Source organism: Phalacrocorax carbo, chromosome 4, assembly GCF_963921805.1.
Source record: "Phalacrocorax carbo chromosome 4, bPhaCar2.1, whole genome shotgun sequence".
Lineage (NCBI taxonomy): Eukaryota > Metazoa > Chordata > Aves > Suliformes > Phalacrocoracidae > Phalacrocorax > Phalacrocorax carbo.
This window is the reverse complement of record NC_087516.1, coordinates 60004928-60018317: the sequence shown is the minus strand read 5'-3', so window position 1 is coordinate 60018317 and position 13390 is coordinate 60004928. Positions and strand designations below refer to the sequence as shown.

The 13390-nt window shown below is 40.4% G+C and overlaps 1 protein-coding gene across 6 annotated transcripts in view; it reads left to right on the top strand.

The window, feature by feature from the left end:
• The window catches only part of SLC20A2 (solute carrier family 20 member 2), a 58083-nt gene that overhangs the window by 11079 nt on the left and 33614 nt on the right, over positions 1-13390 (top strand). For 2 of the 6 annotated variants that reach the window (XR_010372730.1, XM_064450129.1), the window contains exon 1: positions 7882-8016. The exons of 1 other annotated variant lie outside the window; for it this stretch is intronic. The gene's annotated coding sequence lies outside the window, so the exon portion shown is untranslated. Of the gene's footprint in view, positions 1-7879; positions 8017-8098; positions 8184-13390 lie in introns of those variants that run through there. 3 more of the 6 variants (XM_064450131.1, XM_064450132.1, XM_064450134.1) reach the window with 3 other exon arrangements.

Genomic DNA, 13390 nt, shown 5'->3' with positions numbered 1-13390 from the left:
TATTTTTGCATACTGACTGAATATTTGGCCTTTAAGAGTATGTAATTAGATGGAAGAATAAAAGCAGTTGTTAAAGGACTGTTTTTCTAATGAAAATAGTTTGAAATCATATAATTTTAGTTTCTTCCGAATAGATGTGATTAGTGTGTTGGAAATAGTTATACAGTGGATATAAAGGGAACAGTTGAGAGACAGTGGCTGAGAATGTGTCCAGCTATGTTTGTAGCTAACAGTTATATTTTTTCAGTCCTTTTACTTAGATACATCCATGTAATTGAATAGCTAACTTACAACTGGATACAAAAGCTATTTGCACTTAGTAATATTTATATTTTAAAATAAGTTTTATTGTACTAATAAGTAAATCGCAATGACTGTGAGAAAATCCTAGCCTATATTATTACTTGGATAGAAATTTGAATATGGGATAGTATTGTCTGTATCATATAAAATGTTTTCATGGTTTTTTAGCTGCTGAAACTGAAATCAATAAACTTTAGTTACTGTTTTTGACTGGAACAAGTAAATCTGCACATTTCTGTTTTCTTCATATTACCTCTGCCTCTGCGTTCACCTAGTGTTTTTTTCAGCATTACTTCTTTCATGCTATTTGCCTTCTTTAGGTCGACCCATGAGGCACGCGCAGTGTGGGTTTTTGCATGTTGTTGTGAAAGACTCTCTTGATGGAGAACTGTGCCTCTTGAGTTTGTGCAATTTATGTTTTATGAATAAACCCTAGAGAGTCCCAGGCAAAATAAAATCCCAGGATTAGTAGAGTAGCCAGTGGGTCAGTTTGTATGTTTTTTCATATTTTAAATATACTTGTCAGTAACTAATGATTGTGTTTTAAAGTAGATACAGAATGGTCTTCTGCACGCCTGAATTTCATGTTATATTAGTGACACTATCGCAGATTGAATGTACATTAGTGAACAATATGGTCTATGTTCTGGATTACTCTGGAGAATGGAAAATACTTTTTGCTTGGTTGAGAAATTTTTAAAACTGGAAAGGATTGTGTTTATTTTAAACCCCTGGTACGTCAGATATGAAAGAAACAAATTTGTAATACTACCCAAATTAATTGTAATCTGTTCAGTTATTTGTATTAAATGAAGTGATTCAAAGGTGTTCATGTCTGCTGAAGTTTTAAAAAAAATCAAATTGCAGGAGATAATTGGTTAAACGCTTGAAGACAGTGTTGATTGAAATATTAAGCCCATTTTGGGAGTAATGTATTCTACCATTTCAGAACAACTGTTTTCTTCACATAATTTTATTCATTTTATTAAATTCAATACCTGGTTAGTTCAAGGCTGAGGAACTGATTGACAGTTGAAAAAACAGCATAATTAATTTTTCCTTTTTAATTTATGTGTAGAAGAGATGGAAGAGGAAATTACTACTGTGACTTCTGAAGGTCTTGGTGACCAGAAGCAAGCAGTTGTTTATTAATTATAGATTCCTTGTTTACTTCTTTAAAAAAAATATTTTATGTACTTTTTTCCTGAGTGTTCTTTACATGATCCACTTGCTCATTTGTTTTATGGATAAGTGAGTGATTTTTTCCCTTATCAATATGACAGAGGTAGACTGTGGTCCCTTCCATGTCTTGTAAGAAATATGTTCCACATGTGCTTCCATACTCCAGAGGACTTTCTTCACATGGCATGGTTGTCATACCTGGCTGCTGTAGATGTAATTTTATTTTTTTAGGTTCTTTTCTCCTTTTTTGCTTGTTGTCCCCCCGTCCCCCCCTCATCCCTCCCCGATTCTTCAGCTCTGGGAATTTGCACTGTGCCTTGGAGTGGCTCTTCTCTCAGCGCTTGTGTAGAGCGGAGAGGTCTGTGTCAGCGCTATGCCATTCCCACCGTCGGGTAGGTAATTTTCTGCAAGGGAAACGCACAGGTCTAGAGAAGTCCCCATTCAAGCCGTGGTGGGTGTAGTAGCAGGATCCTAGCATGGCTAGCTCTGATTCTCACCCTTCTCCAGAAAGGCAGGGGAGAGAGGGTTCCTCGTGGAGTGGAATCCCCTTTTCTATTCCTGACCTCTCAGCAGCATCCATGCTATCTTTCTTCCTCTGGGCAACTGTTGGGGTGCTGTAATGCATCGCTATCATCAGCACAGCTTAGCTTTGACCATCTTTTTCAGATGAGGCACACTAGCCACTGGTGCTGTTTGCTGGCATCATGTATTCAGAGAAATATCTTCTACTACCTTATTGTCTTTCTCTTCTCTTTATAGCCTCTGTGTCAGCAAGCAGAGAAATTCTAGCTGTTTTGAGCTCTTGCCACAGGTGAAAACGCTCATCAGTTCACTGGAGGCAACATGTCCTGTTATCCTGCCCATACATTTAGGAAGACTCTTTGGGCTCCACCTGGATGTAGGCACTGGACTGCTGAAGCACAAACATGTTACCAGGGTAATATTACGAGGGTTTGCTCCCAGGCTAGGAAAAGCCGGTTCAAACATGGAGCCACCTCTCCATGAGCAGTAACTCACCTGAGAGAGTGAGTTCTTGATAACAAGATCCCTGACCAAGTCACTATGTTAAGCTGGTTTGTAAGTCCACTTTTCCTATGACTTTCAGCACTAATTCTCACACAGGAGAAGCATTGGAGAGCAACATTTTCCTTTGTAGAGGGTAAAGCTTAGCTTTTCTTGACCTGTTTCACAGGACCATGTGCCCTGAGTTAGTCCTCTTGGAGGTGTTTGCTGAGCCTAGTACCCAACTAGGGAGCATTCTTTGGTGTGTTGCATTGGTGATGATTTAATTCCTAGCCAATGTGACAAGTCTGTTAGCCACCTGTTTGCTCAGCAGCATTGTCAGCCTATGGTGAAGCAGCCAGCACATTAACTCTGCTTTGTAGGTGAACTCAAGGTTTTTGCTTCACCATTGTGCTCCTCATGTCACCAGAAGCAAAGGCTACAGGAGATAGATGTGGACCGTTACAGGGAGGACTCTGAAGAATGGAGGGCAGCAGCTGTTGGACTTTGGGGGGGGGAAACAAGCTTATTAGTTGGCAGGTACCATTCTTTGTGTGGTCTCCAGACAGTATTAGGCATGGTCACCAGCCTCCTGGTATAATATTTGGCTCCTATTCCTATGAAATGAAGCCAAGGTTACAGCTTTCATAGCTGTTTCCACCTTTATATCTTTATTACTGCAATGCTTGTAGGAAAAAAAAATCCTAGCAGAATTTCCATTGCCACAATGTATTAGCCTCACCTACTTCCACTTACTCCCATAACCCTGGTTGGCACCTCTGAGTGTCATCATCTCCCCTCTCATTGGTTATACCACCTCTCCCCCTTTTGGCGTTCAGCTAGCTCATTGCAGCAGTGCTTGGCCTTCTGTCCTGCTGGCCACACTGGTTTTGGAGGTTGTCAGTGAGAGCCAGCCGGTGTGGTTTGGCATGTTGATAGCTACTCACTCACTCCAGCTCCCTTTGAGGAGAGAGGGTTGCTGGACTCAGGGGAGGCCCAGCCATCTCTTGTGGCTCAATGGGAAAAGACTCCACAGCGGTTATTCTCTGAAACCCAAACCGAAATGGAATTGGCAGGCAATCTGGGGCTTGAGGTGTCAAGTTTCCATTATCTGAAAAATTCACATTGTTGACTTTTGGCAACCACACTCCGGCTTTTTACTAACAGGATCTTTGCATAAGCCTCTGAATTTGCAAAATGTGTATTTTTGGGTTGCCACAGGAGTGTTTCATGGACAGTTTTTATGTTCTGTGTAAAGACAGTATAGGTCCATTAGTAATTCAGGATGATGCTGCTTCAGTTGTCAGCAGTAACCAGGGCTTTTAGAAATACTTTGCCCATGCTGATTGCTTTCTTCAGATATGGAGGGATGAAAAATGATGGATTAAGTTCAGGGAAGCTCAGAACATCAGCTCACCCCTTTCCTTGGGCTTCATATGAACGTGGTATGCTCAGTCTCCAGTGAATCAGCCAGAATAGCAGGTGATACAAGTCTGGTTCCTGGTATTAACCAGGGCAGTACTTGAATCAGGGCTAGCCAAAGCCTTGTTCCTTCAGAATGGGTTTGCTGCCTTTAAACTCCTGGCTCAGCCTGGACTTGTGCTGTGTCAGTGGTTGGAGCCAACCCAGCCCTCCCAGGCCACGCAACACCTGGAGCCTGTGTCAACCTCTGCGCTAGCCTTGGCCTCTAGCAATTCCAGTTTTTAATTCCTCCTTGTAATCTTCCCAGGGCTTGCTTACTCAATAGACAAGTGTGATCTCAAGCAGAGTCACATTCTGTAGCATAGCAGCTCTCCCTGCATGCCTGTGCAAGTGCAGCCAATTCAACTCGACAATCAGGAGTGGAAATCTCCTAAGCTGGGGTGGCATGTCCTCTTTGAGAGCTCGGAGTCTAGCTGGAAAAAGAGGTTTGGATGACAGTGTGACAGAGTTCAGAGTCATCAAGAAAGCCCATCCAAATGGTTTGCTTCCTCAGAGCAGAGGAGTCGCTCCATCCCTGAATGCCAAGTGACATTTTAATTTTTGTGTCTACCACAGTAGAGTTTCCAGAGAGTCCCTGAGATGTTTTTTTCTTGCAGTGAAATATGGATGCATCTCTTTCTATCTGGAGATTATCCTAATAGGTAACAGAATATGTTGGAGCTTGCTACCCAACATGCAAAAGCAGGTGTGCTTTTATTGGTTGGAACCAGGTGTTTCCAGCTGGAACTGTGTTTGTAGCTATCTGCTGTCTGCAGAGCAGATTATTCAGAGTTTTGTTGGTATTCATTAGGCACAGTGGAGTTACTGAAGCATCCAGAAGTGGTGCTGTGTTCTGTAGAGCTGTGTTAAATCTCCATTAGCCTCAAGGACCTCAAGGCTGATTTCCAGGTAATAATCTGCAAGTGGTGTCCTGCTTTAAGTCCCCTGTGGTGGAGATGGTCATGGGGGCCTTCAAAAGAAGGGTATTGCAAGAGCTGGATTTTGAGGTACTATGTGATACGTGTGCAGTCATCTGCCACCCATTTTCATTCCTCCTTGTTAGTTTTATTTTCTTTGTAGATTGAGGGGAAGTAAGGGTTCCCAGGCAGGGTCAGGAGCACAAATACTGATAAGGGAAACAAAAAGTCCCTGGTTCCAGCTGCTTAAGGCTCCCAGTTTTAGAGTACCAGCAGGTATGTGAAGGCCCGAAAGCTCCTGTTGCTCGCCAGTAACCTTATTTAAGTTGGCACAATGTAACTGGAACAACATCCCGCAGCTTTCGGATGTTTTTATTGTATTTCTGTTTCTGACCAAATGACGTTTACAGGTACTCAGGTTCCAGTTGTTACAGGTTTCTATGTTAGAAAATGATAATCATTCCCCCCATATTTTCTACTTAAAATGTATGTATTTTAAAATAAGTATAATCACTTAAATATGTAGCCTTCCCATCTGAATGGTAAAAAGGCCAGTTACATTTGATATAGAAGTTATGTTAAGTTGCAAATTAATGTTGTTTTAGTGGTTACTGGTAAATGAGAACCTGGGCATCTTTCAGAAAATAGCTGATGCGGAAATGCAAAACAAAGGGGATTTAAACTTCATTATTTAAATTGTCATGTCCTATTACATTATTTAAACCAGACTATAAATCTGCCTAGTGTGGGTTTGTTGAATCAAATGGGGATCTCTCAATTGTGGATTTACCAGAATAAATTACAATTAAAAAAATTTGACATTGAGATTGTAATATATAATATTTATCATTTCTACAAATATTTGATTTGATGGGAACCAAACTGGTGCTGCTATTGCCAAAAGCCAATCCTCATAATTTATTTTGTGGTTGTATAAATTTTCCTTTGCCTGCTTCTTTAGTGGTATCCCAAATTGTAACTTTTTTTAATGGTCAGCCTATCCTGGCTTGAATTTTCCCATGCCTGAGGTCCACAATGCTGATTTAGCAGAACAAAAACTTTGAAGATATTTCCTTTTCTCTGTGCTGTTTATTATATCCTTTGCTTTGTGTGTAGACCGAGCTCTGAAGCTTAGGTCAACAAGAAACCACCGTTGTGGTCAGGCTGGCTCGTGGGAAGCGGCACTCAAATGGTTCCAGTTAGTTGTTCTTCTGGGTCTGAGATGATTCCCAGTTTGTCATTCTTCTGGGTCCAAAATTATTCCCACAGGTCAGGCTGGCAACTTCTGACTTTTGCAATTGACGTAGATACCTCCCAAATAATGTGTCCTTTCGACGGTCTTTTTACCTGCATCCACACGCTGGTGGTGGCTGCTCTAGGCTAAGTGAATGGTCCCTTAAGGAGAACTAGGGTGGGCTTAGCGCTTACTCGGACCGTGTGGGCTTGAGCTGACATCAACAACTTGTCAGCTATAAAGAGAACATGAAATAATATTTTTGTGGTCTTTTCTTTTACTTTATAAAGTTAAATAAGTGCTCCAAGAAAGTTTCTGTGTTTGTTTATTCACTTCCTTAAAACCTTGGAATCCAGGCCTATAAATACAGGCTGACTTCATGTTTACCATTATGATCACTCTCAATTGAATTGATTGATGCTACTTGTTTAAAAAGTATTAAGGTATGTTTAGATCTGCAGGAAAAGATTAATATTCTTCTCGATAAATATGTTGCTTTTGTACATAAGGGAAAACCAGTGTGAAAGCATTGACCTCTCCCACTTTTCTAAAACTAGGAAGCCTGTTTGCCAGCTATTACAGAAGTAAAAGTAAAGACTTTGCAAGCAGACTTGAGAGATGTAGCTTTTCATAAAGTTAGCAGCTATATTGCAAGCTTAATAGTAGTTGGGTATTGACCTGAAATAGAGAGTCAACATTTCTTACAAAGATTCATGGCCTGGTACTTAAAATTCTTTTTTTATTGGGGATTTTTAATGTCATTTCTACATTGCAGATTTCTAGCTGGAGTTTTCTTAAGAAATGTAAACCACTTTTCAGAGTTACCAAATTATCCCTGAATATCATCTGCAGCTGAATTTAACCGATTTACAAAATTTTTGCTTCCTTGTTAAGAAATATTATTTATTCAAACTTTAAAAAAATAAATGAGGTAAGAATTATGTTTCCAAATCTGTTTACAAATCTAAATCAACAATTTGGTTTTTCTCAAATGTTCAGGATGCAGAAAATGTACCGATTTAAGTTCATTATGTTGGAATATGATGCCATGGCTTTGAATGACTCAGAATGGAGTCAAACCTAACAGTTAAATTTAAAGCATCATTTATTTATAAACCAGAAATGCGTCCAAACAAATTTGAGTCTGTCAGATTTCTAAACTGTGACAATGAAGTTTTGATTTACATTCCTTTTCGCTGAATAAAATGTCTTAATTGCATTATATAGTATTGAAGCAAATATTTTATATAAAGCCAAGCTGGGTGCTTTTAGGCAAACACTGTTTTTGCCTTGACATACATGTGAAATTGTTTCCCACTTAAAGGAAAGCGGTTGAAGGAATTTGGATTGGGTAATTTAGGTTGAACTGTTGAAAGTGAAGTTGCTTGCTTAGGCATTGATCCAGTCAAAACTCCTGCACATCTTTAACTTTCTGCAGTCTGTGTAGCCTGTGAGACCTCTACTGACATGGGTAAAGTAACAAGCATGCAACATCTTTACAAAATTAGTTGTACATATCCTATGGACACATGCACTTGAATTAAGCGTGTATTTAAGTGTGCTTGCAAATAGAAGACCTGGGGCTCCTCAGAGATTACCTGATCACACCAAAATGCCCAGCTGGCGGTCAAAAATGAGATTTCCTTCCTTGTCTATGCCTATGCTTGGGGGAAAAAAAAAAAAAGAGGAACGTTTTGTTGCTTTTAATATGAGCTTCGTTGGATTGGTTTGTCTCACTAGTGCAGTCGTGACGCAGTGTTGTAGTTTTATCAGTGCCCACCCCCAGCAGAATTCTTTGCATAAGAGGAGGCAGATTTTCACCTACTGAATAAGACTCTGGACTTGCACTGATGCTTCTCGGTGTTGTCTTGTGTGCTTTCCTGTGCCAGAGTGAATTTTATCCCCGGACTGCCTGGTGTAAGTTACAGCCCTCTTTCTACCCTTTGGAAGTTTGCATGTTCAGATGAGACTGTGCTGAATGATAGGATGTCTATTTTAGACTTCAGCCTGTATTTGCAGTCAGGAGGGGAGGTCGCTGGAAGAACGTAGCTCGTTTTTCTTTTGAAACAACTTTTAAATAGTGGGTGAGTTTTAAAGATTTCTCTGCATGGTTTTCTTTTGTAAAACATGTTTTCCATAGCCATGAGCACTTGATTTCTCTGAATGGATCTTAAATATCTGTACTGTTGAATCATAAAAACTACTTGCTTGTTAGAAAGACTTTGTTCAGTCACTGAAGGATCAAATTGTCCTTTAGTCAGAGAAAAAGATATTTATCAGCAAATGCACAATAAGGACTTGTTGATACTTAACCTATCTTACTTTTTTGTAGGATTGCCGTTTAAATGTGACTGCTGTCTGTGTTTTTAGTGAATGTATTCAGCAACAGTGTCTCATGCTAAATACTTTATATGCTTTTTTGACCTTGCAGTGGTGGGAACAGAGGTTGATAGGGACTAAGAAAAGAAAGCATCCTCTGGAAGTTTTGGGAGCTGGTGGTGACAGTCTCGGCAATGTTAAACTGGATGGGAGTCCTCGGAAAGCTATCAACTTCAGTCTTGTTTCCATATCAAATAGCAGCATGAAATATGCTTAAACACCTTGCAAATATTTTAAAATAGGAACTGATTGATACAAAAACTGCTTCTGTGGATGCAGTAATTGATTATTTTTTTTTTAAAGTAAGTGGAGAGTGCTTTTTTGTGTACTGGAGCCTTAAACTTGGATCATGCTTGGCCTTGTGACAAGTCCTGTGCATGTAATTTAGAGCCATATAGGGATGTTCTTAGTCCTGAACCACTTAAATTAATACCACCTTTCATATCATGGGTGTACTATTACTAATTTAAAGTATATAATTTGCGAGCCTTGTGGCGCGAGCACAAACTGGAAATGATAAGGACTATTGATGTGAACGATGTTAGTAGCTTTGGTTATAAATCAGGCTTGGTTTCTATGCAGTGCTGTGTTTAGTACCAATAGACTGGAATGCCAGATCTGGTATGAGTTTATATATGTAGGTGGGAAGCCTGACAGATTGGTTTTATATAAAGAACAACATACAGAAACTAGAGAGGTTGGAATAACTTCCTTGAAGCTGCTGTCTGGTAAGCATTTTAGACAGACTTTTCAGCCACTGGTGACTAGAAGTGAACCTGGCTGTCAGTACAAATTCAGTGCCACTGTCTATCATGAAATGTCTGCTGTTTTCAACACCGCAGGGAAAAAGAAATCATTCATCCCCTGTCTGTCTTGTTGTGATGCAAAGTGGAGTAGCTGTAAGAGTCATCTTGAGAAATGCTACACTAGCTGCTGGCTTTTGATTTTTGCTCATACTTGGGTAACAACAAAACAGTTAAAACTGGGACCTTGTGGAATCTGTCCCGCCTGGAGTAGGAGAAAGTTTTCCACTGCAGCGTGGGGCAACTTCTGAGAGCGGAAGAGCTGCATACAGTATGATTTATATATGGTATGAGCTGCATACGGGATGATTTATATACCTTTCAACATTTCATGAGTGCAGTAGATTCTTCCCTGATTTTCTGCGAAATGTAGGTTAAAGGACATTTATGGTGGCTCTCTTTGTTTCCTTTATGTCACACAGTTAGATTGCTGGTGGGTAATGCACTCTGATTTCTTCCCTAGACTTTGAACTTTGTCCTGAGCTTTTATTTAAGCATTTGATCTTTAGCAGCAATTTGTTTGGCAAAAAAAAAAAAAAAGGCAAACCGACAACTTTGTTTTTCAAATTTCATATTATTCCTTCACTAAAAAGTTGTCTAGGCTTAAAAGTGTACTGTGAATATTTTCCAGAAGAATTCTCTTAGTAAGTATCCCTATATAAACATGTCCTAAAATGATCTCGTGATTACCAGGAGATCCTGACTTTTTTCTGAGGGTTCACTTGTCATTCTGCATGAATCAAGGTGCTTCCTTACCTAGGTTTTGTTTTCATCTCTCCCTTAGGGAAGAAATAGCACTTCTGTTGACAAAGTTATAACAAGATATTTAGCTACCAACAAAATAAAGTCCGAGGGGGGTGTCTGGATCATCTGCCAGCGAGGCAGAGGGACGTGCTTAGCATTTCCAAAAATCAGATTTTTCTCTCTGAGGTGCAAGTTCTGTAAGTTTCTAAGTCCACGTAAAGAGTTAAAAGCTTCAACTCAGACCTCTTAATTATGATGCTTTAATTATGGACCATAAGAAAACTGTATTAGCTAAAAATCTTGCCTTAATGCAGAATTAGCTTCTTAGACCTTGAAATTTCATCTCTACACATTTTCCTTCACTCTAACAGCCATCAGAGATGCATGCTCCAGCTTCAGGCTCTGCAGCTTCCCAGGGCTAACACAGTTCCTCTGCCCTGCTAGTGCCCATGGGTGGGTTTGCAGCGTGGCCACTGCAGTGCAGGCTGGGCTGCGTCAGGAAGAGTTATCCAAAGCATAAATAGGAAAATGAACTTTTCCACCCAGAGTCTGCTGCAGTAGCGCAGTGTACCCAACTGTGGAGGCCTTGGCAGAGAGGCAGTATCGGTCCCACAGGTAAATGGGGAGGATTTCCTAGCGTCTAGCAGGTCAGGTTGAATTGCATTTGGCATGCATAGAGGCATGTTGATGAAATATAAATAAGTGCAGGAGAGAAACAGGCTAGTGACTTCCAGCTGTCACACAGGGTGCAGAAGATCTGCCGTTCCCTACTGTATGGTGTTTTTCCCAGTTTCTTTTTCATCCCAGTAACAACATACCACAGGCTCTTGCGTTAGATTAGGTGATGAGGGGCATAGCTCAGCATGTCTGAGCATGCCAGATGTATTTTGGGCTCTAGAAAGAAGCCTGCTACAAGATTTAGTCTGTATTTAGTCACTGGCCTACTTTGCAGGATATTTTGCATTTCTGAAAACTTTCTCAGCAGAGATGTGTCCTTTTTTTTCTTTTCTTTCTGTTTCTTTCTTTAAACGTTTAACATCTCTTACAGTTATTTAAGGTTGGAAGTAGTAATACCTGGCCGTTCAAATGCTGCCTGCATAATAATTTTAAAACGTGTTTATTCCCTTTCCTCGTTTCCTTTTGATTCTCATCTTGTTAAAGACAAGGCTTGGCTGTTGCTGTGCTCTGTTGCTTGTGCAAACATAGCGGATGTCAAGTCAAGCCTCCCAAGTTTTGGAGGAAGCTGTATTTTGAACCACCACCTTGCATAAATGACAGGAGGGGTGATTTCTTACTTAAGGCATCCTTTTCTCCTGAGGCCATATATCCCATTTCACGGTGAGGGAGATTATGTAGGTGCCTCTCCGAGCCCTTTGCCAAAAGTCCTGCCGACAGAATTTGGGAGACTCTTTGGCCTTCACAAGGAGTTTTAGGAGTGCACATACACACACTTGAAGTCTGAATTTCTTTGGGACCATCTGGAGGAGTTCTCCCCCCACCCCGGGAAGCTAATAAAGGCAACCTTGTGACTTAGTGGTTTATTTTGGAAGCTGCAGGAACTCGCTGTGGCTGGAGGAACCAGATTTGGCAAACATTGTCCCATGAATTCCGTTGCGGTGGGGGAATGTCACAATCCCCCTGCTCTTTCTTATCCCAGAAATTTGGTCACCGCAGTAAATTGGTAGGTTGGTTGATAGGTGGAGGAAAGACACATCTCTATTGGGAATAAGGGTGTGCTTTCCTCTTGTGGGTCCGAAGGAGACGGGTCTCTCATAATCACAGTGTCTGTGGAAGCATGCATGGATATCAGTCAGCTTTGCCCATTTTCAGGGGAGGAAACTGGGGCACGAGACTAACTTGGCAAAGGTACTGTGTAAATCCATGCAGGATGAAGAATTTAATCTTTAATCTCCAGGATCAAGGAAAGACCCTAGTCCAGCACTTTATCTCCTAGAAAGAATCTGATATACATAATAGAAACTTTTTAACTGATGAATTTAATGGAGTTTTGTCTTTCTTCACAGGCAAACAAGTGCTAACTGTAATTGTTTCTTCCAAATATCATTAGCCTTTTCTGTCTCTGTCAAGTCCTTTACCACTCAATGGGGCTGGGTGCTCATGAATGATAAAAAGGCAACAAGTGTTCAAACATCAAAAATGCATTGGTGCTTCATTTTCTCATGTGATCTTATAGTATAAAAATCCTTATACAAATGTTTTTAGTCGTTAAGGCCTTCCGAGATGTTATTTTAGCGTGTAAGGCATTCAAGGATTGATGACTGCTCTGTGTCTGGAGAAGACTGGAGCAACAGTTGTTCAGCCAGTTTGGAGCCTGGAGAAAGAAAGAGGGACACCTTCTCTGCTGAATATGTGTATTTAGAGAAAGCATCAATCCTTGACATCAGCTTGAGGGTTTTCTAGGAAATACTTATGTATGGATGTGGTTATTTTCCTGGTGGTTGTTCTCAAGGATCCAGCATCTCAGGAATACGCAAAACCTCTCTTAATTTCGCCACTGTTTCAGAGGTTTCAGACACCCTTCCTCCTTGGACCTACATTGCACTGGGGTCATTGAAAGAAATTAAGCATGGTCTTGAAACTGTGGATGTGGGTATATTGTGTGAGACTGAAGCAACTGGGAGGAAACGGAGCAGGAGGTGGGCTTGAGGCTTTTCATCTGATATTCCCTGCTGTCTTGAAATGCTTCCTAAAACGTGTAGAGTTGGCTGACACATATTTGCTGCTAAATGTTCATTTAACCCCTTGCCACCTCCAAAATGGCACTTTTCTAGAGCCAGACAGCATGGGTAGGAAAGCAGAGGGTGGCATGGGATGTCTTCGTGGCGGCTGCTATCAGAAGAGAAACAGCCCTCGCAAGAGGCAGATGGTTTGGGCAAATTTGCTTCTAGCTTTTGACCATCCTAATATCAGTGTGGGCCTTATCACTCTGCTTAGCAGTCTTTTGGATGGTGAAGTTTTTATTTTTTGAAGTCCCTTTCTCTCTGGCCATTTTTTGGTTTGAAAGAGCTCACTCTTCTTTCAGATTAGACTAATTAAGGACTAATTAAGATGTGATTCAAAAGGCGATCATCAAACTGAAACTATCAAAAGAAATACTAGAAAATATAACAACAGTTTGAATATAATAACTCTTAGTAATTGGTAACTATAGGAAGGAGCAGAGAGCTCAACTTTTAAAACTTTTTTATAGACTTCTCTAGATCTGTAGGGATACATGAGAATATTGTGATTATTGTGCTGTTTCAGTGACTGAGAAGCTGTAAGAAAATTGTATTTTTACTGAATGAGGTGTGATAACAGCAATAGATGAATATTAATGCTCTTCAGGGTATTTTCAGTGGTGT